The sequence below is a fragment of the Dasypus novemcinctus genome, chromosome 22 (genome assembly GCF_030445035.2).
Source record: "Dasypus novemcinctus isolate mDasNov1 chromosome 22, mDasNov1.1.hap2, whole genome shotgun sequence".
Classification (NCBI taxonomy): Eukaryota; Metazoa; Chordata; class Mammalia; order Cingulata; family Dasypodidae; genus Dasypus; species Dasypus novemcinctus.
In genome coordinates, this window is record NC_080694.1 from 62916143 (window position 1) to 62941914 (window position 25772).

Sequence of the window (25772 nt, forward strand, 5' to 3'; positions counted from 1 at the left end):
TCAAGATATTCTATACAATGCTGAGAATGGTGTGTTGAAGTCTCCAACTATTATTTAGAGACATCTAATTCTCCCTTCAGCTTTGCCAGTGGGTATCTCATGTATTTTGGGGTACCTAAGTTAGGTGCATAAATAGATATTATTGTTATTTCTTCTTGGTGACTTCTCCCTTTTATTAATATATAATGACTTTTTACATCTTTTCATCTCTTATAACAGTTTTGCATTAAAATTTTTTTCTGATATTAGTGTTGCTACTTCTGACCTTTTAAAATACACTTTTATTAGAAAACTTAAAAAACAAGCATACATAATGTGCAGAATTTACATATATCACCACTCCACCGACACCTTGCATTTTTGAGGAATATTTGTTACAGAGTATGAAAGAACGTCATCAAAATAGTACTACTAACTATGGACCATAGCTTGCATTTGGTGTATTTTTCCATACATTTCTTTATTATTAATACCAATTATTAGTATTACACATTTGTTATAATATATGGGAGAACGCTTTCTTATTTGTCCTGTTAACTACAGTCTATCATCCACCACATGGTTTATGGTGTTATAAAGTCCCCATGCCTTGAACATTTTATCCAAAGTGTACACTCAGTGTTTCTCACTTTTGCCACAGAATTGTACAGTCATTGCCTCAGTAAATTTTTGAATGTTTTCCTTAGTCCAAAAGAAAAAATCCCATACTGCCTATTTTGGACCCTTAGCATTGATATAGTACCTTTGTTGAAATTGATGCATGAATACTATAATACTGCTGTTAACTTTTGTCATAAGTTACCTTAATTGTATTTTCCCATGCATCACCATATTCTTAACACCTTGTAATAGTGATGTACTTTTGTTCTAGTTCATAGGAGAACATTTTCGTATTTGCACTATTAATCACAATCCTCCATTACCAAGTTCACTACGTTATTCTGTCCCTAGATTATTCCTTACCTTTTTTTCAATTATTTCCAACCCTAAACTACCCATATCAACAAGAATCCCATTTTTAAACCACCGTGTTAGTTATTTTCACTATAATGGGAAAAGGGGAAGAAAAAGAATTTGAGGAAAAAAATGTCTGGAAATTTCCCAACTCTCATGAAAGAAATGAACTTACATGTCCAGAAAACACATGTACCCAAACTGAATAAACCTGAATGAACCTACTCCTAGACACATACTACTCAGAATGTCAATCATCAAAGATAAGGAGAAAATTCTGAGAGCTGCAAGGGAGAAGCAAACCGTCACACACAAGGGATGCCCAGTAGAGTCCGTGGATTTCTCATCAGAAACCATGATGGCAAGAATACACCGGTTTGGTATAATTAGGATACTGAAAGGGAGAAATTGCCAGCCAAGAATTCCTTACCCAGCAAAATAGTCCTTCACAAATGAAGATGAATTTAAAATATTCACAAATAAACAGACGTTTAGAGAGTTCGTAAAAAAAAAGAGTCTGGCCTTGTAGTAAACATTAAAGAGAGTCTTACAAGCTGAAAGATGAAAACAGGAGAGAGGCTTGGATGAGAGTGTAGAAGTAAAAGTGATGAATATCAGAAAGGATAACCAAAAGTAAAACGACAGGCAGAAATAAGATATGATATATGAAAGCCAAAGGATAAAATGGTGGAAGCCAATAATGCATTTACAATGATAACACTGAATGTGAATGGATTAAAATGCCTAATCAAAGATACAGGCTGACTGAATAAATTAAAAAAACAACAGTAAAAACTTGAGGCATCCATTTGCTGTCTACAAGAGACTCACCTTAGATTCAGCATACAAATAGGCTGAAAGATATGCCACCTAAAGTGTAACCAAAAAAGAGCAGAAGTAGCTATTATAATGTTGGACAAAACAGACTTTAAATGCAAAAGAGTTTTAAGAGATATAGAAGCCATTATATATTAATAAAACAGACAATCCACCAGGAAGAACTAACAGTCATAAATATTTATGCACCTAAATAGGATGCCTCAAAATCTATGAGAAAAACTCTGGCAAAACCGAAGGGAAAAATAGACATTTCTATAATAATAGTTGCAGACTTCAACAGCCACTCACATCTTTGGGTAGAACAACTAGACAGGGGAGTGGGTGTAGCTCGGTGGTTGAGCACATCCTTCTCATGTCTGAGGTCCAGGAACCTGCTAAAAATATATATTTAAAAAACTGAAAGTTTTTTTAAAAACCACACAACGAGAAAAAAGATCAAGAAGGAAACAGATAATGTGAACAATGTGATAACTGAGCTAGACCTAACAGATATGTACAGAATGTAGTGGGTTATACATTTTTCTCCAGTGCTTATGGATCTTTCTCCAGGAAAGACCACATGTTGGGTCACAAGGCAGGTGTTAATACATATAAAAAGACTGAATTTCTACAAAGCACCTTTTTAGATCCTAATGGAATGAATCTGGAAATTAATAATACATGGGAAAGGGGGAAACCCGGACATGTGTGAAGGCAGAACACACTCCCCTCTCGGGCATCCAGCATTCCTTTCTGTAATCGCAGACACTCCACGAGCCGCGAAAACGAGATCGGGCAACAGATCTCGCCTGAGTTTGCCCAGCAGAACTGAAGTGCTTGGAGGACAGCAGGTCACATTCCGAGACCTTACTGAAAGAGTCAGAGGAGGGATCTGTAGAATTTCTCAACCCGCGGACCCCCATTTGAACGCAGGGTGAGGGACCTGTAAGGCAGTGGTGGAGAAACGCCTGTCAGCCTTCGGGGTTCCCTCTGGACGTCTGTCCTGGCGATGGGGGTGGGGGGGACGCCGAGGCTACTCATTGCAGCGATTCGAGGGAGCAGAGCCTGGAGGCGCCCTGGATGTCAGGTTGCAGCTTTCTTCATACCAAGAGGCAGATTTAGATATAGCAAGTCCGGCGGATTTCTCAGTGTCAAGTGAAAACAAACAAACCAGCTAAAAGAACCACATACGATATTAGACGCAGAAGCAAAAAGAGAGAGCACGATATCAAAGCGAAAACTACAGAGATGCGCGAAAGCACTGTTGAGACCAAGCAGCTGGAGGGCGGAGGCCTGAACGCCCGGCATCGGCCCAGGGCGGGACGGGGGCGCGCCGCACCTCCCCGGGGCGGGACGGGGGCGCGCCGCACCTCCCCGGGGCGGGACCGGGGCGCGCCGCACCTCCCCGGGAGGGACGGGGGCGCGCCGCACCTCCCCAGGCGGGACCGGGGCGCGCCGCACCTCCCCGGGGCGCGACGGGGGCGCGCCGCACCTCCCCGGGGCGGGACCGGGGCGCGCCGCACCTCCCCGGGAGGGACGGGGGCGCGCCGCACCTCCCCGGGGCGCGACGGGGGCGCGCTGCACCTCCCCTCCTCCTGGAAGTCCGCGGGGCGTGCCGCCCCCTGGCTCAGCCGGGCCTGGAGCGCGCGTCGGCGCAGCCCCGCAGCCCCAGCTCGCGCCGCAGTCTGGGGCCGAGCCTTCCCGGCACTAGGTGCGCGTGGTCTCCGAGGCCCGCCGGGGTCTTGGGCGCCACACGGTGACACGTGGTCATCCACGGACCCCTGCGGGCGCGCGTGGAAGGGCCGCGGAATCCCCCCAGGCGGGTTCAGGGGCGGGTCTGCAGGGCAGAGCCTCGCGGCACCTGCCCGCGGGTTCCCCGCCTGGAGGCGCGGAGGGTTTGGGTCCCGGGGCAGGAGCTTCCTGGGTTTTGAGTGCGGGGTTCTGGGGGTTGTGTCTGAGGAGTGGAACTTGTGAGGAAAGAGGGAACGCGCCGCAAATACGGAAAGGGGACGGGGAAATCTAGCATCACCAAAGGTGGGGCGTTCAGGAAGGATTTATTTTTGGATTTACAGGCGGGGAGTACTCCAGGGCGTTTCCGTAGTGTAGTGGTTATCACGTTCGCCTCACACGCGAAAGGTCCCCGGTTCGAAACCGGGCGGAAACAACATTGTTCTTTTCCCCAAGTGCTCCCCTCGCTTGGTAAAAAGATTGTTTTACTCCAAATGTTCGCTGTCCTGCGCTCAGAAAGCAATGACCTCCACCCTGGGGAAGATGGACAAAAGGCCTGAAGAAGCACGTCCAACAGCCAGTGAGCATTTCAAGGATGTTCTGATACCTTAATAAGTGTATGTCTGTTTTTGAAGCGAGCGGCGACGACAAACAAAATAACTAGCTGTCGCTGCACCTTAGTTATTTTTTCTCCTTCCAAAATAATTTCAGACGTCTCCCGCGCTGGCTGAGCGCCTGCGGGCGGGGGGAGGGCGGCTGCGGGCGGGGGGAGGGCGGGGCGCGGGCGGGGGGAGGGCGCCTGCGGGCGGGGGGAGGGCGGCTGCGGGCGGGGGGAGGGCGCCTGCGGGCGGGGGGGAGGGCGGCTGCGGGCGGGGGCGCTGCCCACGGGGCGCGGGCGGGGGGAGGGCGGGCGCGGGCGGGGGCGCTGCCCACGGGGCGCCGAGGCCGCCACCTCTGCGCGCTCGCACCCGCAGCTCATCTCCGCCCTTGACCTCATCCCTGGGCCGTCCTTTCTCTTTCAGTTGCTCGCCCTGCACCCCCTGCGCCCCCAAAGGCCCTCGAGGGGCTTGGCTCAGGCTTGGCCCCGGCTCTCCCCTGCGGGGCAGCGTCCCGGGCGCGGCGCGGGCGGCACCTGCGTGCCCCGGTCTCTCCCGGCGCGGCGTCCCGGGAGCAGCCGCTCAGCTCCGCGGGCGCTGCCGGGCGAGAACCAGCACCAGGGGGCTCGGGGGGAGGCGCCCCCGAGCTCGGAATCCCGCTCCTGCGAGGCGGCTCAGAAAGCCGAGACCCCCGCGGGCTGGGAGGCCCGCGACCCTGGAGCTGAGGCGGCTCGGGGCGGGCGCTCTCGGGACTTTACCCCCTCCAGGGGACGGGGAAGCCACGCGCGCCACAGGCTACCGTGTGGGCTTCAACCCTCGAGCAGAGGAAATTGTTGGCAGGAGCGGCGGCGATTACTAACGATCAACCTAGTTACGCAAAGACGGAGAACCTGGGCGCGCGAGAGGCGCAGGGCCGCCCTCTGCCTCCACGGAGCGCTCGGCTCGCGCGTCGGGATCCCAGCGACTCGGGCTGGGGGGATCGCTGGGGAAGTAACTGCGAGTTTGCTGAAGGGACCAAGGAGAGGGTCGTTGGGAATAAATGGAAAAACAGTGGGAAGACCAGCAGAGCGCGGTGTTAACACAGCCGCCCTGGGGGAACCAGAGCCGGACTCTAAGCACCCGACCCTGGAAAAGCCAGTCGGAGCCCGCCCTAAAGCGGCCCCAACGGGCCACAGACGAGAGGCGCGGCCGGCGCGGCCACCAATGGGAACGCGCGGATCCGCAGCGTGGGGCGGCGCCAGCCAGTGAGCAGGCGGGAAAGGTGCGGGGCCCTGCGGGGGCGCCTCCCCCAGGTGGGGCTGGAGGGACCGCGCCAGGCGTCGAGGTACCTGGGCAGGGGCCGGAGTCTGCCCGCGCTGATCCAGAGGCTCCAGCTGGGCAGGGAGAGAGGGGCGCTCTCGACAATCGCCAATGAAACCGCACAACGGAAATAATTAATATTTTGTTATATTTGCTTAGTCTTTTTCGTTTTTTTAAAATTCAAAATGCTTTTTAAATTTGTCTTTATAACCGAATATTTTAAAAGTAAATTTTAACCTTTATAATTGGTATAATACCAACTTCGCTTTTGCTACAAATATATTACAATGTTGGGGTTAACTAGGTCCATAAATTACATTAGTAGTATTTTCCCATGTGTCACCACATTCTTAATATCCTGTAGAAGAACAGTCCTTCATTTACATTATTAACTGCAATCTTCATTTACTTGCAAAATCATTGTTATGCATTCCCAGTATCATCTTCAGCTGTCCTCCAACTAACATTCAACTTGCTAGACTATTCGTTTCAACCACAATCCCATCCATAAATTAACAGTGTGTGTTAATATTCATTTTCACTATCTTCTCCACCTTCTCATCCCATATACCGTCTCTCACCAACCTACACTTCATAGTCCAACTGCTTAAGTCTACTCGTATTTAGTTTCTATTAGCGAGACCATGTAATATTCATCCTTTTGGGTCTGACTTATTTCACTCAACATAATGTCCTCAAGGTTCCTCCATGTTGGCACGTGCTTCCCCAATTGATTTTTTTCTTGAATGATAATCCAAGATATGAATATACCACACCATGTTTATCCCTTCATCAAATGATGGTTACTTAGGATGTTTCCATATTCTAGCAATTGGGCACAATGCCTCTATGAATATTGATGTGCAAATACCTGTTCTCATCCTTGCTTTCAGCTCTCTGAATATATTCCTAGTAGTGGAATGTCGGATGGCAGTTATATTTAGTTTCCTGAGTCTTTTTAGTTTTAATGAGAAGTAGATGTCTATATACACAGCAGAATCCTAATAAATCATCACCCAGGTCAGATTCCCTCCCCTCTTCTCCTCTCTCCAGTAGCCTCCTTATCATTCATTCATCATGTCCTTCTAATCCCTTTTTTTCCTTTTATATGCTTATGTTTATCCACAACCAGTATTGATCTTTGTCATGTTTTTACTCAGATTTATATAAACAGGTTATACTACATGCGTTATTCTTTGTTCACTTTACCTGTGGTTTGGGGATCATTTCCTGTTAATATGTACAGATTCAATTTGTGCTGTGTCCCACTAAACAGGAGTAGGATGTGCCTTGAAAGAAGAAAGAGAGGAAGCCCCAGCCGAGACTGCTGGGTCTTAACAGGGTGAGACACACAGCATCTCCTAACTCGCTCCATCGTGTGGGCTACACCTACAACGGAATGGGTTTAGATCGCAAAGAAGGAGGCAGGGAAGACCAGGGCGGTCAGTCCAAAAGCATTTAATCGGGGATCTTAAGGACAGAGAGCGGCAGCTACCTTGCAAGGGACAGCAGGTGTGCAGGAAGTTCACCGCCGTGGCATGTCCATCCCCATGGCAACAGCTCTACAGGTTATACAGGGCTGGGGAACAAAAGTGGCTGAATGATGCACGCATGTTTTGGGAAAACATCTTGGCGTGTGCTCCTTTCTGAAAACATGATGGGCTCCGGTCTCTCAATGTTCAAAGGCATAGCAGCCAAAGCTAGGAGTGCTTCCAAGGGTGATAGAAAGAGATGCCCAGGGATGAGGGAAAGGGGTGAGGCAGGAGATGCTGTGTGTATCACACAACTTGTTGCACTTGACTTTGATATTGAGTGGAACTTTTCCAGTTGTTCTGGGGTTAAGAACAGGATGCCTTTTAAAATAAGAGTCATTCAATAACCCACATTCTGAAAGGAGCTGATGAAAATGAGCCACCACTTCAAAATGCCCCTTCCTGGTCTCTACAGGAGGACCACGGAGGGACACTGGAGAGAGAAGACGGTGCCATGGGCCTCATAGGGACACAGTGTTTGTGGTGAGGGGCTGCACACAGGTACGTCTCTCACGGAAGGGGTCTCCAGCCAGCTGGTGTCAGGACTGAGAGGCAACCGCAACCAACAGGGAGAGACCTCGGGCAGCAGCCAGTTAAGTGAGGAGACATATGTCTATTTTCCTCTCACAGTTTTGAAGTCTACCTACACCAGAGTTCAGCAATTAGCCTCTTTTTTTCGGTGTAGAATTATATGCTTTTAATTAACATGTATAAAGCGACAAAATGTCATCTATACAGAGATTAAAACCAGCACTTTAAAATTAGTCTTTGCCAATTATTGATCAGAAAGTTTTGCTGGGGTTCATATTTCAGAGCTGGTAGATGGGCTCCGAGTCTCTGGAGCTTCACAGGTGGCAAGGCAAGCACTATACGGACACCGGAAACAGGCGGGAGCTGGTTACTCTACTGCCTACCTGAAGGCTGTAAGTCTGGTCTGACTTCATTTCTCCCCATTTGCCCCCAAGCAGGGGCTTCTGAGGACTTTGCCAGGCTCGCTCTGCAGTTCCTTCTCTGAGTTGATAGCAGAGCTTGAAGTATCTTTGGTGGGTTAGGAAATTGCAACTCATGAGGAACTGTTGAAGTACCCTGGTTGTGGAGGGAGTCCTCAGAGAGGCTGCGAGAGGAGGGCAGAGGAAGGAAAACAGAGGGGAGAAAGGAAAATATTTATGCTGGTCAAATGGCCCATCTTCTATGTGATGAAAAACCCTGCAATAGTCACACTGTGTACAGTCGAGTCATGCCACAGAAGCCCGCTGGGCCCTTAACCCAGAGGTGAATGGACGGAAAGCAGCCTCTGCCATGAGTTTAGGGCAGTCTTATTGTCCTTTAGTAGCCTTTTCAGAGAGCATATTTGATCTCATAAAAACCCTTCCTGAGACGGTATCTGATTTCTAGAAATGGCTGACCTTTTCCTCCTCCCTTCCCTGCCATTAATCTTTTTCTCACTAAACCTTTTCTCACTCATTTCCAAGAGGCGAGTCTCTCTAAACTTTGGAAGAGGAGGTGACAAATTTCCTCTTTACTTTCTGCACATCAATGTATCTTCCAGTGACTAGAATAAACATTGTTGTAGACTATGGTTATATATTTTCGTGCACATTTTATTTCACTCAAAGGGAAAGCTTTGCTATTGATTTTTGCATGAGAATCTTGTTTACTGTAAATCTATATGGTTATTTTACTTGGGTGAAAGTGCTTCTTTCTGTCCCTTGTTCATTCCTAGGCATGATACATTAAATTCAGATCCAGTTAATGACAATGTTCTTCCCTAAAACAATCTATGTTACAATAATCTTTATTTTTCCATTCCACATTTACATAAGCTAGATTTGCAGGAATATTATGGAAAAAACTGGAAGCAAAGAATTGTCACTCTGTGATTTCATTTGGGACTTAAGGCTATTATTGATGACCCTGAAATATCACTCTTCAACAGAAATTGTGTATAAAAATTAAAATATTATTTTTAATGACCATCAAGTCTCTAAGTGTTTTAGGCATTTTTCCTCTGGTTTGAGTTATCTTTAAATTTAATAGTAGTATATACTCAGTAAATGTTTTGTATTGGAAATGTAGTGCTTACTGTATCGGATGGGACTTTCTTATCCAATCAGTTTATTTGCACGCAGGTGAAAATTTCCTGTGGCAGGAATGAGAAAGGTTCTGATAGGACAAAATCCTGGTTCACTCCAGGGTTTCAGTAGGAAAAAAAAAGGAGAAGGAGGAGTAGAAGGAGGAGAAGGAGGAGGAGAAGGAGGAGAAGGAGGAGTAGAAGGAGGAGAAGGAGGAGGGGGAGGAAAAATAAAAGGCAAAACAAGCACATAAGCATGGGGACGGGCTCTTGTTTTCCACTCAGTTTACTTGCAGGCATGTGGAAATTCCCTGTGGGCGGAATGAGAAGGGTCACAGAGAAACTGACCACCAAATGCCTCTTAGTTGGGTGAGCAATCCAGAAAAAAAATCCGAGGGTCCAACCGAAACTTGAAGCCGAGTCGCTGGCATCGGGTCCCGGGCGCTCACCGTTACCCCGCGGAGCAGGTGCAGACGCGCTTTCTAAGCCCCTTACGGGGTGACCTCCGCTCCCGAAGGCGCCTCCGCTGAGGGGTAAAGGCCCACCTGCTTTTCCGCCTGTAGGAGAAAGTCACCGACGTTTGCCTTTCATATGCCTGCACCCAACACACTTGAGCCCAGTCTTACTGGAAACACACTGATCTCTAACTTCAGGAAGCCCCTCTCCCCGCCTCCCGGCCTTTCTTTCCACGTGGTTCAGGGCCTGGAGCCCCGACTCTACTTGATTGAAACAGAGTGAGGTTGAACCACGCCAGCTCTCGCCGCGCGCAGGTTTCCTGACGCGGCTTCTGTGTTTGGGACCTCACCGAAGGCTCGCAACAGCGCTGCGTGGCGGGCCTTGCTCGCTCTTTACAGGTGAGGAAGCTGAGGCGCACCTGAGCCGCCTCCTTCTGCTTCCATGACAACCGTCTTACATAGAGCGGCGCCCGGCGCTGTTGCGCGCGTGGTGGGAAGAGTCCACCCGCGCCGTAGCGGGACGCTGTGCTTCTGGAGAGCCGAAGTGTTCATACGTGTGTTGGACCACAAGGCCGCAGAAGGTCAGAGCGGCCGTGGAGCAGCTCAGGGGCGCAGCCGAGACGGGAATCTCTCGGGGGGTTCCCAGGACAGAGCGCAGCCCCTCACGCCCCCGAAACCCGGGCAGGGGAGACCCCAAATGGACTCCGGGAAGACTCCCCCGGGCGGCCTCGCGCGTCCCTTCCCGCACACACGCCGGCCCCGCGCTTGAGGCCAAGCCACCAACAAACCGGCTCTGAGCCGGGCTCGCTGCCTTAGGTCAAAGAAGGTTCATTGTCTGCATAGAGGGCACAGGAAATCCTCCTGAGAGAGTAAAAATCCTCCAGGGGAGATTCCAGACTAACGGACCCTGACAGAGTCCAGGAAAAGTCCTTTAAAACTGTTAGAATAATAATAATTTTAAAAAAAGAAAGCAAAATTGGTCTTTCCTCATAACCAGCCACTTCAATTATTTTCCAACGCCAAAAGGAAAAATAGTTCCAACTGCCTGGACCCTGAGAGGTTCCTGAGAGGTTGATGAAAGTGCCTTTGATTGTACACTTCGGATGGGTTCTAGGGTTTGCGAATATGTCTCAATGAAACTGTTTCTTGAAAAAGTGCCCCCATGCAGGACGGTGCTGTGAGTTGAGCAGCAGCGGCTCCCGGCCCAGCAGAGAAGACACACCTGTTCTCTCTGGGCCACCCCCCTACACGCCCCGGAGCGTACAGGAGGATTCTGGGGTCATCAAAACATATCAGATGAAAGGCCAGCACTCTTAACATGAGTGAAGCACTGTAGGAAAGATGATCAAGGCCACAGAAGTGGTCCCTGACCTGAGGAGCTTATTAAGGAATTAAAATCCACGGTGCTGTGGGAAGGGGAGATCAAGGTGCTGAGGAAACACAGATGGGATAGCTAAGCTCAGATAAAAAGAACAAGCAAAGGCCTCAGTCAGAAGGGTTGGGCAGGCTCAGTTAATTTAGTTTTTCAACTTTATAAATTGATTTATATTTGCATTTTATATAAAGGGAATCATAAAATATGTAGTCATTTGTGTCTGCTTTCACTTAGCATTTATTTTGTTTAATATTACCATCTTAAACATTAACATATAATTGTTCAGTTTCAAAGAGAAGCAGTCTTTTATATGCAATATTACCCATATTCATATTTCACATGGGGTTTTACTATGCTATGCAGTCTCATGTTACATTTTTAAAGCTCTCCTTTTAGTAACATACACGACCTTAGACTTTCCCTTTCAACCACTTTCGGACCCTGCTAGTTACAAACATCATTTGTGCTTTTACCATTTCTATTCAATTCCAAAGCTTAGCACACACCTTTTTGACAATTCTGCACAAGTTAACCCTCAACTTTACATTCTATAACCTCATTCTATTTTTCTGGTGACACTTATCCAAGGTAGTAGCTCCATGAGGTTATACAATATATTTAGTTCATAGGAGCACAGTCATACCTTATTTGTCCTTTCGTATCTGGCTTCCTTCACTCAAGATATTCTCCTTCAGGTTCATCGTGTTGTTATATGATTCACGGCTTCATTTCTTCTTACAGCTGCATCATATCCCATCATGTGAATGCACCAGAGTTTCTTTATTCATTTGTAGGTTGATGGATGCCTGGGTCGATTCCAGCTTTTGGCAATCATGAGTAATGCTGCTATGAATATTTGTGTGTTGATGTCTCACTCACCCAATGCTCTCAGTTCTTCTGGATATATACCCAGTAGTGGTATTGCCAGGTCATGTGAGAAATCTACATTCAACTTCTTTAGGAACCGCCAAACAGTCCTCCATAGTGGCTGTACCATTCTACATTGCCATCTGCGGTGAATAAGTCTTCCTATCTCTCCACATTCTCTCCAACACTTGTAGTTTTCTGTCTTTTTAATAGTGCCATTCTCACAGATGTGAAATGATATCTCATTGTAGCTTTGATTTGCATTTCCATAATCGCTGGTGATGTTGAACATTTTTTCAGGTGTTTTTTTTTTTGTCGTTTGTATTTCTTCTTTGGACAAATATCTATTCAAGTCTTTTGCCCATTTTAAAACTGGGTCATTTGTCTTTTTATTGTTGAGTTATTATAGCTTCTCTTTATAGATCATGAATATTAAACCCTTATCAGAGATGTGATTTTCAAATATTGTCTCCCATCAAGTCAGCTGCCTTTTCACCCTTTTGAAAATTCCTGGGAGGTGCAAAAATGTTTAATTTTGAAGAGGTCCCATTTATCTATTTTTTCTTTTCTTGCTTGTGCTTTTCATGTAAGATCCAAGAAAACATGACATACTACAAGAACTTGAAGATATTTCCCTACATTTTCTTCAAGTAGTTTTATGGCCCAGGCTTTTATATTTCAGTCTTTGATCCATTTTGAGTTGATTCTTGGGAGTGAGATAGGGGTCCTCCTTCATTCTTTTCATTGTATATATCTGGTTCTCCCAGCGCTGTTTGTTGTAGAGTTTTGTCCATGTAACATGGACTTAGTTGGTTTGTTAAAAACAAGCTGGTTGCAGAGGTGAAGTTTTATTTCTGGACTCTCAGTTCTATTCCGCTGATTGATGTGTCTATCTTTATGCCCATGCCATGCTGTTTTGACCACTGTAACTTTGTAATATGATTCAAGGTTAGGCAGTGAAAGTCCTCCCACATCATTTTTTTTTTTAGAATGCTTTTGGCTATTTGGGTGCATTTTTCCTTCCAAATAAATTTGGTAATTGCCTTTTCTACTTCTGTAAAGTAGGCTGTTGGAATTTTATTGGTGTGATGCATAGGTTAACGTGTCAACTTTGCTGGGTAATGGTGTCCAGTTGTTTGGTCAAGCAAGCACTGGGCTAGTAGCAATATAAAGACATTTCACAGACTTTAATCATAAGTGAGTTGATTGCATAGATGGCTGATCATATCCACAATCAACTAGAGATTGCCATCAGCAATGAGTGACATCTCATCCAATCAGTTGAAGGCCTTAAAAGGGGAAGTGATTTCAGCATTCAGAGAGAGAATTCCCATCTGTACTTCAGACAGCCAGTATCTCCTGGAAACTGATCAAGGACCTTCATTGGAGTCTCTGGTTTGCAGTTTCCCCTTTGGGATTTGGACTTGTGCATCCCCATGGTAGTATGAGAGAATTTCGTAAAATCACATATGATTTACAGTTATCTCTTGTCAGTTCTGTTTCCCTAGAAAACCCTGACTAATATGATTGGTATTGCAATGAATCTATAAATCAGTTTGTGTAGGATTGACATCTTCACAATATGTAGACTTCCAATTCATGAACATGGAATGTCTTTCCATTTGTTTAGGGCTTCTTTGATTTCTTTTAGCATTGTTTTGTAGTTTTATGAATATAGGTCTTGCGCTTCTTTGGTTAAACTGATTTCTAGTGTTTGAGTCTTTTTGTTGCTATTGGAAATGGAATTTCCCCCAATTTAGTCCTCAAATTGCTCTATACTAGTCTACCAAATCATGACTGATTTTTGAATGTTGATCTTGTATCCTGACCTTTGCTGAACTCATTTATTAGCTCAAGTAGCTTTGTTGTAGATGTGTCAGAATTTTCTAAGTATAGGAGCATGTCATTTGTGAATACTGAGAGTTTAATTTTCTTTTTTCCTATTTGGATGCCTGTTACATTTTTTTCTTGTCTAATTGCTCTAGCTAGAACTTCGAGCACGATGTTGAATAACAAAAGCGACTGGGCAGCCTTCACTTGTTCCCAGTTTAGAGGGAAAGTTTTCAACATCTCCCCAAAGAGCATGATGTTGGCTGTGGGTTTTTCGTATATCCCCTTTATCATATTGAGGAAATTTCTTATGATTCCTATCTTTCAAAATGTTCTCATCAAGCATGGATGCTGAATTTTGTCAAATGCCTCTTCTGCATTGATCAAGATGATTTTTTGTGTGTGTTTTGTTTTGTTAATGTGGTATATTATGGTAATTGCTCCTTTTATGTTGAGTGATCCTTGCATACCAGGGACGAATCCCACTTGTTTGTGGTATGTGATTCTTTTGATATGCTGTTGGATTCTTTTTTTTTTAAGATTTATTATTTATTTATTTCTCTCCCCTCCTCCCCCACCCGCAATTTTCTGCTCTCTGTGTCCATTAGCTGTATCTGTATCCACTTGTATTCTTGTCTGTGGCAACCGGAAATCTCTTTCTCTTTTTGTTGTGTCATCTTGCTGCGTCAGCTCTCCCTGTGTGCTGAGACACTCCTGGGCAGGCTGCACTTTTTTCGCATGGGGTGGATACCCTTATGGGGTGCACTCCTTGCAGGTGGGGCTCTCCTATGTGGGGGACACCCCTGCATGGCATAGCACTCCTTGTGTGCATCAGCACTGCATGTAGGTCAGCTCACCACATGGGTCAGGAGGCCCTGGGTTTGAACCCTGGACCTCCCATGTGGTAGGCGGAGGCTTTTTTGGTTGACCCAAATCTGCTTCCCTGTTGGATTCTATTTGCAACTATTTTCTTGAGAATTTTTGCATCTATGTTCATCAGAGAGATTGGTCTATAATTTTCTTTTCTTGTAGCATCTTTATCTGGCTTTGGTGTGCTGATATTGGCTTTATAAAATGTCTTGGGTAATTTCCCCTTCTCTTTAGTTTTTTTGGAAGAGTTTAAACAGGATCGGTGTTAATTTTTCTCAAAATGCTTGGTAGCATTAACCTGTGAAGCCATCTGGTCCTGGACTCTTCTTTTTTGAGAAATTTTTGATGACTGATTCAATCTCTTTAAATGTGATTGGTTTGTTAAGTTGTTGTTACTGTTGTTGTTGTTTTTGTAGCAACAGTGTAGGTTGAGCATTTCTAGGAATTTATCCATTTCAACTAGATTGTCTAGTTTGTTGGTATACAGTTTCTCATAATATCCTCTTATGATCTTTTTTATTTTTGTGGGGTCAGTCTTAACTCCCCCCCCTTTCATTTCTAATTTTATTTGCATCTTCTTTCTTTTTAAAAATGTTACTCTAGCTAAGGGTTTGTTAATTTTATTGATCTTCTCAAAGAGCCAGCTTTTGATTTTGTTGATTTTCTCTAATTTTTTTTCAATTTTATTTATTTCTGCTCTAATCTTTATTAATTCTTTCCTTCTGCTTGCTTTGGGAATGGTTTGCTGTTCTTCTTCTAGTTTCTCCAGTTGTTCAGTTAGATCTTTGATTTTAGCTCTTTATTCTTTTTTAATTTAGAAGTGTAGGGCTGTAAATTTCCCGCTCAGCACTATCTGTGCTGTAACGCATACGTTTTTGTTGTTGTTGTTGTTTGTTTTTAACTCGGTGGAAAGTGCGAATGCAATCCCCCACCAAAACAAATTTTGCAGTTGAGTTTCCCCATGTGGGGAAATCACTGGAGTCAGCAGCTCCGCAGTGCAATGGATCAGCCTCGCCCTGGGAAAACCACTTTTGCAATCATGGTGTCTTCCCTGCCAGACAAAGAATCATATAAGTTTTGATATGTTGTGTTCTCATTTTCATTTGTCTCAATATATTTACTGGTGTAACTTACAATTTCTTCTTTGATAACATTGATTGTTTAGGAGTGTGTTTTTCTGCCTTCGCACTTTTGCAAATTTCCCCCTTTACCATCTTTTACTGATTACTAGTTTCATTCCATGTGATCTGAGAAGGTGATTTGTATGATTTAAATCTTTTTATATTTATTGAGGTCTGCATCATGACCTAACTTGTGTTGTCTCCTGGAGAAAGATCCAGGGACACTTGAGAAGAATGTATAATCTGCTGACTTGGGATGTAACATTCTGTATATGCTGGTTATGTCTACCTTGTTTATCATATTGTTCAATTTCTCTGTTCCCTTCTTGATCTTCTGTCTAGCTGTTCTATCTAATCATGTGAGTGGTGTGTTGCTGTCTCCAATGATTATTTTTTGTTTTTTGTTTTTTGTTTTTTTCTTTTTTTTTCTTCCAATGATTATTGTAGAGATGTCTCTCTTAAACCTTTCAGTTTGACCAGAATTTGCTTCATGTATTTTGGGGTACCATCATTAGGTATATAGACATTTATGTATGTTAATTCTTCCTGGTGGGTTGTCCCTTTCACTATTTTGTAATGGCCTTCTGCATCTCATAACTTTTTTGCATTTTAAGTTTGTTTTGTCTGATGTTAGTATAGCTACTCCTGCTCTTCTTTGGTTACTGTTTGCATGGAGGATCTTTTTCCAACCTATCACTTTCAGCCATTTTTATCCCTGTGTCTAAGGTTACTCTCTTGTTGGCAGCATACGGATGGCTCATTTATCTTTTTAATCCACTCTTCAGCCTATATCTTTTGATCGAATATTTAATATTCACATTCAATATTACTGTAAATGTATTATTTAGTAGCACCATTTTATTATTTGGATTTCATATGTCATATGTTATTTTCATCTCTCTTTTTACTCTTTGGGTTACCCTTCTTCTATTCTTGCTTACTACACTCTCCTTCAAGTCTCTCTCTCCTGTTTTTTCTTTCAGGCTGTAAGGCTCCCTTTAAAACTTCCTGAATAGGCAGATTCTCTTTTATGAACTCTCTTAGAGCCTGCTTATTTGTGAATATTTTAAACTCATCTTCATATTTGAAGGAGAATTTTACCAGATAAAGAATTCCTAGCTGGTAAAGTTTCTCTTCCAGTATCTTAATTGTGTCATATCACTGTCTTCTTGCCTCCATGGTTTATGAGGAGAAATCCACACTAGGTCTTATTGGGCATCCCTTTTATAAGATGGTTTGCTTCTCCCTTGATGATCTCAAAGTTTTCTCTTTATCTTTCACGTTTGACATTCTGAGTAATATGGTCTTAGAGTAGGTCTGTTCAAATTTATTCTGATTGGGGTGTGTTGTGCTTCTTGGACATGTAAGATCATTTCTCTCATGAGAGTTGAGAAATGTTCTGCCATTATTTCCTTAAATACTTTTCTGTCACTTTTCCCTTCTCTCCCCCTTCTGGAACTCCCATAATACATATGTTGCTGCATTTTGTAATATCATTCAACTCCCTGACCTCTGCTTAATTTTTTTCCATTCTTTTCTCCTTGTGTCCTTCTGTCTCTTCAATTTCAGCTGTTTGTCTTTTATATCACTTATTCTTTCTTCAATCATTTAGAGTCTGCTGTTGTATGCCTCTAATGTGTTTTTGATCTCACCTTATATACCTTTCATTCTCATGAGCTCTGTTATTTATTTTTTTAATTCTAGTTTCCAAATTCTTTTTTGCTCACTCAATGTCTTCTTGCTGTCCTTTGCCACTTTGGTCATATTGTCTTTCAACTTATTCATTTGATTTTGGAAATTTGTGTGAATCTCTTTAATTAGTTGCCTCAAATCCTGTGTCTTCTCTGGGGCTTTGGTATAGTCCTTTGCTTGGGCCATTTCTTCCATTTTCTGATTATGGCTTGTAAATTTTTGTTGATGTCTAAGCATCTTCCATTTTCTGAGTATGGCTTGTAAATTTTTGTTGATGTCTGAGCATCTGATTAAGCTGATGTCATAGGGATTTAGTGGCAGGAAACTGTGTATTACTGCTGTTTTTATTTTTATTTTTTTTAAAGATTTATTTATTTATTTAATTTCCCCCCCTCCCCTGATTGTCTGTTCTTGGTGTCTATTTGTTGCGTCTTATTTCTTTGTCCGCTTCTGTTGTCATCAGCGGCACGGGAAGTGTGGGCGGCTCCATTCCTGAGCAGGCTGCTCTTTCTTTTCACGCTGGGCTGCTTTCCTCAGGGGTGTACTCCTTGCGCGAGGGGCTCCCCCACGCAGGGGACACCCTTGCGTGGCACGGCACTCCTTGCGCGCATCAGCACTGCACATAGCCAGCTCCACACGGGTCAAGGAGGCCCGGGGTTTGAACCGCGGACCTCCCATATGGTAGACGGACGCCCTAACCACTGGGCCAAAGTCCGTTTCCTCTGTTTTTAAATTCTTCATTCAATCTGATCTGTGTCTTTAGGATTATCCCTGTTAGTTGCTCAAACCTGGGCCATGTACCTAGTAATGGGTTCCAGATCTGCTTCAAAGTGCCTTGGGGAGGGAGGCTGAAAAAAAAATCCTCTCTTACTTACATTTTTTTTGAGGTATCAGGATGGGGATTGAACCTGAGACCTTTTATGTGGGAGGCATGCTCAACCACTAAGCCACATCCGCATCCCTGAGTTGGCACCCTCGTGTGTTTGCTCATTGTTTTTACTCATTGTTTTCACTCACTGTATGTTTTGTTTTCTTTAGGAGGCACCAGGAACTAAACTGGGACCTCCCATTGGGAGGCAGGCACTCAAGTACTCCCTTTATTTATTTTTAATTTCCTCACATGTATGTCCTTGATATGCCAGGAGATGGCACTCTTTGGCAGCTATCTCAGTTCAAAGACTGGTGGGAGTACATTTGCTGCAAAAGGGACCTAATCAATGGTGACAGAGGATCCTGCCTGGAGGCTAAGAGACTCCTAATTCAAACATTCTAAAAGGCTGTTCTCCAACATTTGCTGGCATTTGCTCTCTTTTCCCAGGTAGGAAATAATTCCACTCCCCTCTGTATCCTCAACAACCAATCCTGGTCAGAAGAGAGGATGATCGAGGGGGTCACATATCTTTAGTCCCCAGCCAACTCCCAAGGCAAACAATGGCCTGAAAGGGCTTGTGGAACACAGCGGAAGGAAGAAATTATGGGTCAAAAGCTGAGTCACCCTTAGGCTGTGTCCCTCTCTACCAATTCCTGGGGAGGCGGATCCCTGCAGTTTCCTTTGTCTTTAGCTGCCAGGTCAATGATTAGAATTCAAAACTGTCTGTAAGGTAGGGAAGGGCACCAGCAGCTGCAGCTTTAACTCCTAGTTTTGCTGTTTGAGATTATTTTCCATTGTCCCCCTCTCTTCTGGGTGGTGTCCAGGCTTCCTCTGGTGTCCTAAACCTTAGATCATTTTCTCCAGGCTGTTTCTGCCTCTCCTATGGGAAAAGAGAGAATCCTTTGTCTTTCTAGTCCTCCGTCTTCCTGGAAGTTCTCAGTTAATATTTGAGGAAAGAAAATGGTCTGGGAGAAGGCAGCTTCCTGTATACATTGTACTTCTTTCTCTTTTTTTGAAAATAAGTAACAACACATTTTGAGAAACAGTTCTGAGTTTGAAGCCATATCAATGAAATGGTGTACATGTACTTTATTCAAAAAAATTTTTGAGGAATGAGCAGAGAACTGGGATTCCTATCATCAGGGTAGAGGGGAAGGCAAAGACATTTTACAGATAGAAAATAAGAAAAGAAATGTATTAAAAATAGAAATAATTTTACTGTGGCTGGTGACTAGAAGCTAATTTTGGGATGTGAAAGGATTTTTTGGATAATTTGGGATGTGGGAGGAACCGTGACAGATGGGGCTGGGTAGGGCAGCAATCATTAAAAATGCAAAAAGCTGCCAGAGTGAAGTGAAAAAGGTGTTGTCCGTGAGAGAATTCTCAGGTAACAGCAAGGCCTGCTTTCTCACTGCAATTTTTTTAAGACTTATTTTTTTATTTCCCCCACCCCCGTCCTGCTGTTTTTTTGCTGTGTCCATTTGCTGTGTGGTCTTCTGTATCTGTTTCTCTTTACTGTCTTCTCATGTTTCTCCTCTAGGATGCAGATGGATTCCATCCTGGGGACCTCTGGTGTGGAGAGAGGCTCACTGTCAATTGTGCCACCTCTTTTGTTGCATCATCGTATTGCTGGGTGACTCACTTGGGCTGGCACTGGCTCACCGTGCAGGCACTCGGGTGGGCACTGGCTTACCCCGCAGGCACACTGTCTCTTCTTTTTCACCCGGAGGCCCCAGGGATTGAACCCAGGTGCTGCCATGTGGTAGGCAGAAGCTCTACCACCCGAGCCACATCCACGCCCCTATTCTGTGCTTTTTAGAGTAGCATTCCCGCTTTGGGGAATATGGGCAAAAGACCTGAACCGGCGCTTCCGTTGGCCAATGAGCGTATGAAGGATGTTCTGACACCTAAATTAAAGGTGTTTTTGTTTTTTTAGCGAAGACAACTAAGAGACAAAAGACTTAAACGTTTCTGGCAACTTTATTTCTTTACTTTCCTTCCAAAATATTTTCCAGAACTCTTCTATGATGGCTCTGCGGGCGCGGGCGGAGGCGCTGCCCACGGGGCGCGGAGGCCGCCACCTCTGCGCGCTCGCACCCGCAGCTCATCTCCGCCCTTGACCTCATCCCTGGGCCGTCCTTTCTCTTTCAGTTGCTCCCCCTGCACCCCCTGCACCCCCAAAGGCCCTCGAGGGGCTTGGCTCAGGCTTGGCCCCGCCTCTCCCCTGCGGGGCAGCGTCCCGGGCGCGGCGCGGGCGGCACCTGCGTGCCCCGGTCTCTCCCGGCGCGGCGTCCCGGGAGCAGCCGCTCAGCTCCGCGGGCGCTGCCGGGCGAGAACCAGCACCAGGGGGCTCGGGGGGAGGCGCCCCCGAGCTCGGAATCCCGCTCCTGCGAGGCGGCTCAGAAAGCCGAGACCCCCGCGGGCTGGGAGGCCCGCGACCCTGGAGCGGGTAAGGTGCCGAGCGCCCTGGGCCAGGGGAGAGTTACTGGAGAGGAAGAAAAGATTTCAAGTGTAATTACTTGGCAGTGTGGGGTTTATCTCAAATCTTGCTAAAGAACACCAATGTTAGGGAGCCAGTTTTCTTCGGGAGTTTAACATAACGCTAGAATATGGGTGATATTATCTTCCTGGTCACCTAATTCGGGAAATCACTCTACTTTGTATCAAGACTCATAGTGTGGTTGATTTCAATTAACACGTGCAGTTTCAGTAAAAGAAAACCAAGAGGCGGGTCAGGGACTTGCAATTCCACGTGGACAACGGTTTTTACTCATCTTGGGCAAAGAGGATTTACCCATTTACTCAGAACCTGAGAATTCTCTCAACTATATGGAATAAATTTAATTGCTTTTCTCAAATCGAATTCCGATTTTGAGAGAATAAAGAGTAGAGAAGGCAGAAACTGATTTTTACCCAGAATCTGATATAAATGACTCATTCTTTTGATGTAAAATTATTTACCTCATTAAAATGGCCTGAAATGCCACTTATGCCCAACCTATCAGTATTTTCTAGCCTTATTTCAAACCACGCTGCCTCTTGATTTACCTGCTGCAGCTTCACTGATGATATTAAACCCTCGTTTTTACAGGATTATGTCCCACCACAGGGCTTTTGCACAGGCCATTTCCTCTTGGAAAACTCTTCTCTCCCCTGTTCATTCTTGAAACCCAGATCAACAAATACTTCCCAAGAGGCTTCTCTGAAGCCCTTAAGTGTAAGAAACCTTAGTTACTCATAGAAAAATATCTCTCCTTCTAGTGATTTTTACATTATTTTGTATTACAACTTGATAACTGTTTATTTCCCTCTGTAAAATGTAAGTTCCATTAGAGCTGTCTACTACAAAGCCTAGTTTATAATAAGCAACTAATAAAAGTTAGTAAAAATGAATGCTTAAAAATACACACCTAACCAGAGATTTCCTCTGCTCTCCCCGCTGTCCGCCTCCCCCCTTGCTGCTCTTGGGATCTGGGCCATGTTTGGTAAATCCCCACTATTTCCACAGATGCTTCTGAGGGGCTGAAGGGTGGCAGCTAGTCACTGGTTCATGCTTTCACTCACAAAATACTGAACTCAGCCATCTCTCTTCATCTGGCTCCTCTGGTTGTTTTAAACATCCAGCCTAGTTCTAGGGTTAACACCTACTCAATTCCAATGCCCCCTTTCCTACTCATTTTTTTCTGATGGAGAGAGTGATCTGTAAAACTTCCTCCTGCACCATTCTTACCTGCACATTCTCAATCTCTGTCCTTTCACAGGAGAGTTTGACCCATTTACATTAAACTAACTACTGGTAATGCAAGGTTTATTTTTGCCATTCAATTCTTTGGTTTTTAAAGTCTTACACCTTTTTAAAAAATTATTGAAGTATGTCACTCATACATAAACAATAAATGTATAGTAATACCTGTGAACTTACAAAACAAATATATATAGCGTCATACAGGACTCTCATAATCCACCCTACCACCAATAACTTGCACTGTTGTTAAACATTTTTAACTAATGATTAAAGAGTATTGTGAAAAAATTACTACTAACCAAAGTATTTTCCCCCAACCCACCCTATTATTATTATTATCTTTATATCAATTATATATGAACATACATAAACAATAAGTGTATAGTAAAAGTTGTGGACTTACAAAGCAAACATGCATAACATTATGCAGGAGTCCTATATATCAACCCTCCACCAACACCTTGCATTGTTGTGAGACATTTATTACAGATTATGAATGAATGTCAAAATCTTACTACTAATTATAGTCCTTATCTTACATTTGGTGTGATTTTCCCCAAACCCACCCTTTCACTATTTTTTTAAATATACTTTTTATGACAGAAGTTGTAAACTTATAAAACAATCATGTACTTGTGCACAATTCCCAAACATCATCCATCTATCAACATATCACACTGTGGTGGAACATTTGTTACAGATAAAATAATATCATCTGATTGTTACCACGTCCATAGTATACATTTGGCATACATTCTCCACATTATCCCATTATTAACACAGTGTATCTTTGGCATAGATGCAAGCATATTACAATATTACTGCTAACCACACTTCACGGGTTACTCCATTTGTATTTTCCCCAAGCTTCTCTCATTCCCACCACCATACAGTAGTCATGTACATTTGCTCTGGCTCACAAAGGACACTCTTGCATGTGCACCATCAATCGCAATTCTCATCCACCTCTTGGTTTACTGTGCTACTCAGTTCCTAAATTATTCTCTAGCATTCTATCAATTGGCGTTTACATCTCTGGACTAGCATTTTCAGCTACCTCCATTTTTAAACTGTTACTCACTATTTGTTACCATCCTCTCTATACATATCCACACTTGTATATTAAAGCTAATTAAAACTTCTACATACATTAAATATCAGTAGTCCATCTCAATCCTTCTCTTATCTCCTTTAAGAATCTACCACCTGCCACCAGGGCTTGAAGATATTTTCCTACAATTTCTTTTAGAAGATTTATGGTTCTTGCTTTAATTTTTAGGTTTTTCGATCCATTTTGAGTTAATTTTTGGATAAGGTGTGAGATAGGGGTCCTCTTTCCTTCTTTTGGCTATGGATGTCCAGTTCTTTCAGCACCATTTGTTGAATGGACTGTTCTGCCCGAGCTGTGTGGATTTGACAGGCTAGTAAAAAATCACTTGACCATACCTGTGAGGGTCTGTTTCTGAGCCATTAATTTGGTTCCGTTGGTCTATGTGTCTTTATGCCAGTACCATGCTGTTTTTACCACTATAGCTAGGGAATATAATTTGAAGTCTGGAGATGAGAGTTCACTTTTCCTTTTTAAGATGTTTCTGGCTAATTAGGACTCCTTACCCTTTCAAATAAATTTGATAATCATGTTTTCAATTTTAAAAAATGCTGGTGGAATTTTTATCTGGATTGCATTGAATCTGTATATCAATTTGAGTAGAACTGACGTCTTAATGATTTCTTAATGATATTTAGTTCTCCAATCCATGAGCATGGAATGTTCTTCCAGTTATTTAGACTTTAAAAAAATTTTTTTAACTTTGAGTTGCAGTTTCCTGAATACAAGTGCTTTACATCATTGATTAAGTTTATTCCTATTTGAGTTTTATCTGTCATATATTTTTTCTTTATTTTTTTCTCTTTTCTTTTTTTTTTCTGGCGCAGCATAGGCCCGGCCCAGGGAGAGCACAACACCACAGCATCGATCGTGTAGTGTCATATTTTATTTACCCCACTCTTTTGACACTTCCGATTGCTTTTATTGATATAATCTTCATTTCTAGACTCTCTTCCATGCCTTTCTCTCCTTCCTTTTCTTTTCAAGCTCTAGCACACCCTTTAACATTTCCTGAAAATCTGATCTTTTGGTTAGATATTTTTGTTTATCTGTGAATATTCTAATCTTGCCCTCATTTCTGAAAAATAATCATGCCAGATATAAGATTCTTGGCTGGAAGTTTTTCTCTTATAGTACCTTAAATATCATACCACTGTCTTCCTGCCTGCATGGTTTCTGGTGAGAAATCAGCACTTACTCTTATTGGGTATCCCTTATATGTTTTGCATTGCTTTTTCTCTTGCTGTTCTCAGAATTCTCTCTTTGTCTTTGGCATTTGACATTCTTATTAGTATGTGTCTCAGAGTTGGTCTATTTGATTCTTTTTGGATCAGAATATGTTCTGCTTCTGAGACATGGATATTGATGTCCTTCAATAGGGGTTGGGAAATTTTCTACCATTATTTCTTCAAATATTCCTTCTTCCTCTTTGCCCTTCTCTTTTCCTTCTGGGACACCCATGACACATATGTTTGCATGTCTTTTGCTGTCATTTAGTTCCCTGAGACCTTGTTCAATTTTTTTCTATTCTTTTATTCATCTGTTCTTTTGTATGTTCACTTTCAGAGGCCATTTCTTCAAGCTCACCAATCCTTTCTTCAGCCTCCTCAAATCTGCTATTATATGATTCCAATGTTGTTTTTTTTAAAGATTTATTTTATTTATTTTTCTTCCCTTCCCTCCTGCTTCCCATTCTGCTCTCTTATGTCCATTCGCTATGTGTTCTTCTGTGTCTGCTTGCATTCTTGGTGGCACTGGGAATCTGCATCTCTTTTTCTTATGTCATCTTGCTGCATCAGCTCTCCATGTGTGCAGCACCACTCCTGGGTGGGTTGCACTTTTTTTTTTGCATGGGGCGCCTCTCCTTGCAAGGGGCACTCCTTGTGCATGGGGCTCCCTACGCGGGGGACACATCCCCTGCATGGCATGGCCTCCTTGCTCCTGGCAGCACTGTGCATGGGCCAGCTCACCACATGGGCCAGGAGGCCTTGGGATTGAACCCTGGACCTCCTATGTGGTAGTCAGATGCTCTATCAGTTGAACCACATCCTCTTCCCCCATGTTTTAAAAATTTCATTTATTGTGCCTTTCATTCACATAAGATCTGCTATTTTTCTATGTATACTTTCAAAGTCTTCTTTGTGCTGATCTAATGTCTTCTTTCTATCCTTAATCTCTTTAGCCATCTCATTGAATTTATTAAGGAGATTTGTTTGAACATCTATGATTAGTTGTCTCATTCCTTTATGTCATATGGAGGCTTATCTTGTTCCTTTAAATGAGCCATGTCCTCCTGTTTCTTGGTGTGGATTGTGATTTTTCATCAGTGTCTTGGCATCTGGCTTACTAGTGTATTTATTCTGGGTGCAGTTTTTCTCTTTAGTTTAGGACTTCCTACCCTTTCTCCCTTGGTGGTTGTGCAGTAGGAGCCAAGGATGTAGTTGGTTCTTTAAGCTGTGGAGGCTCAAGCTGCCCTCATTGCCCCAGGGACTGATGATGCTTCTCCCAAATTTCTCCTTTGCCAGAGGTAGGATAGAGTCACAGCTGTGTGGAATAATCCAGTCATGCAGGCCTAGATTGCGGTTGCCCAGAGAGACTGATGAAGCTTCATGCCCCTTTCTCTCCTGCGTGGGGCAGGGATGGAGCTGCAGGTACAGGCAGCAATCTTTGCAGTGTGGGTCCAAGATGACCACAGTTGCCCCAGTAGACTTCCATTTATTTAGTCTGTGCCACCTAAAGGTACCTGCAGTTACCTGGATAGCCTGGTGCAGGACCCATCAGCTTCCTCCCTGCCAGAGGTGGGGCTGAAGCCTAGGCTAGGGCTGCAGGGCAATTTGGG

General features: G+C 43.9%; 1 protein-coding gene and 2 non-coding genes across 3 annotated transcripts in view; 2 read left to right on the forward strand and 1 right to left on the reverse strand.

Annotated features, from left to right (window-relative positions):
* Positions 1 to 25772, forward strand: part of EAPP (E2F associated phosphoprotein) — a 116158-nt gene that overhangs the window by 56927 nt on the left and 33459 nt on the right.
* Positions 3865 to 3937, forward strand: TRNAV-CAC (transfer RNA valine (anticodon CAC)). The gene has a single exon. It is a non-coding gene; the product is annotated as a tRNA-Val (tRNA).
* LOC111760901 (U1 spliceosomal RNA) lies at positions 15300 to 15462 on the reverse strand. Its single transcript, XR_002794471.2, has one exon. It is a non-coding gene; the product is annotated as a U1 spliceosomal RNA (small nuclear RNA).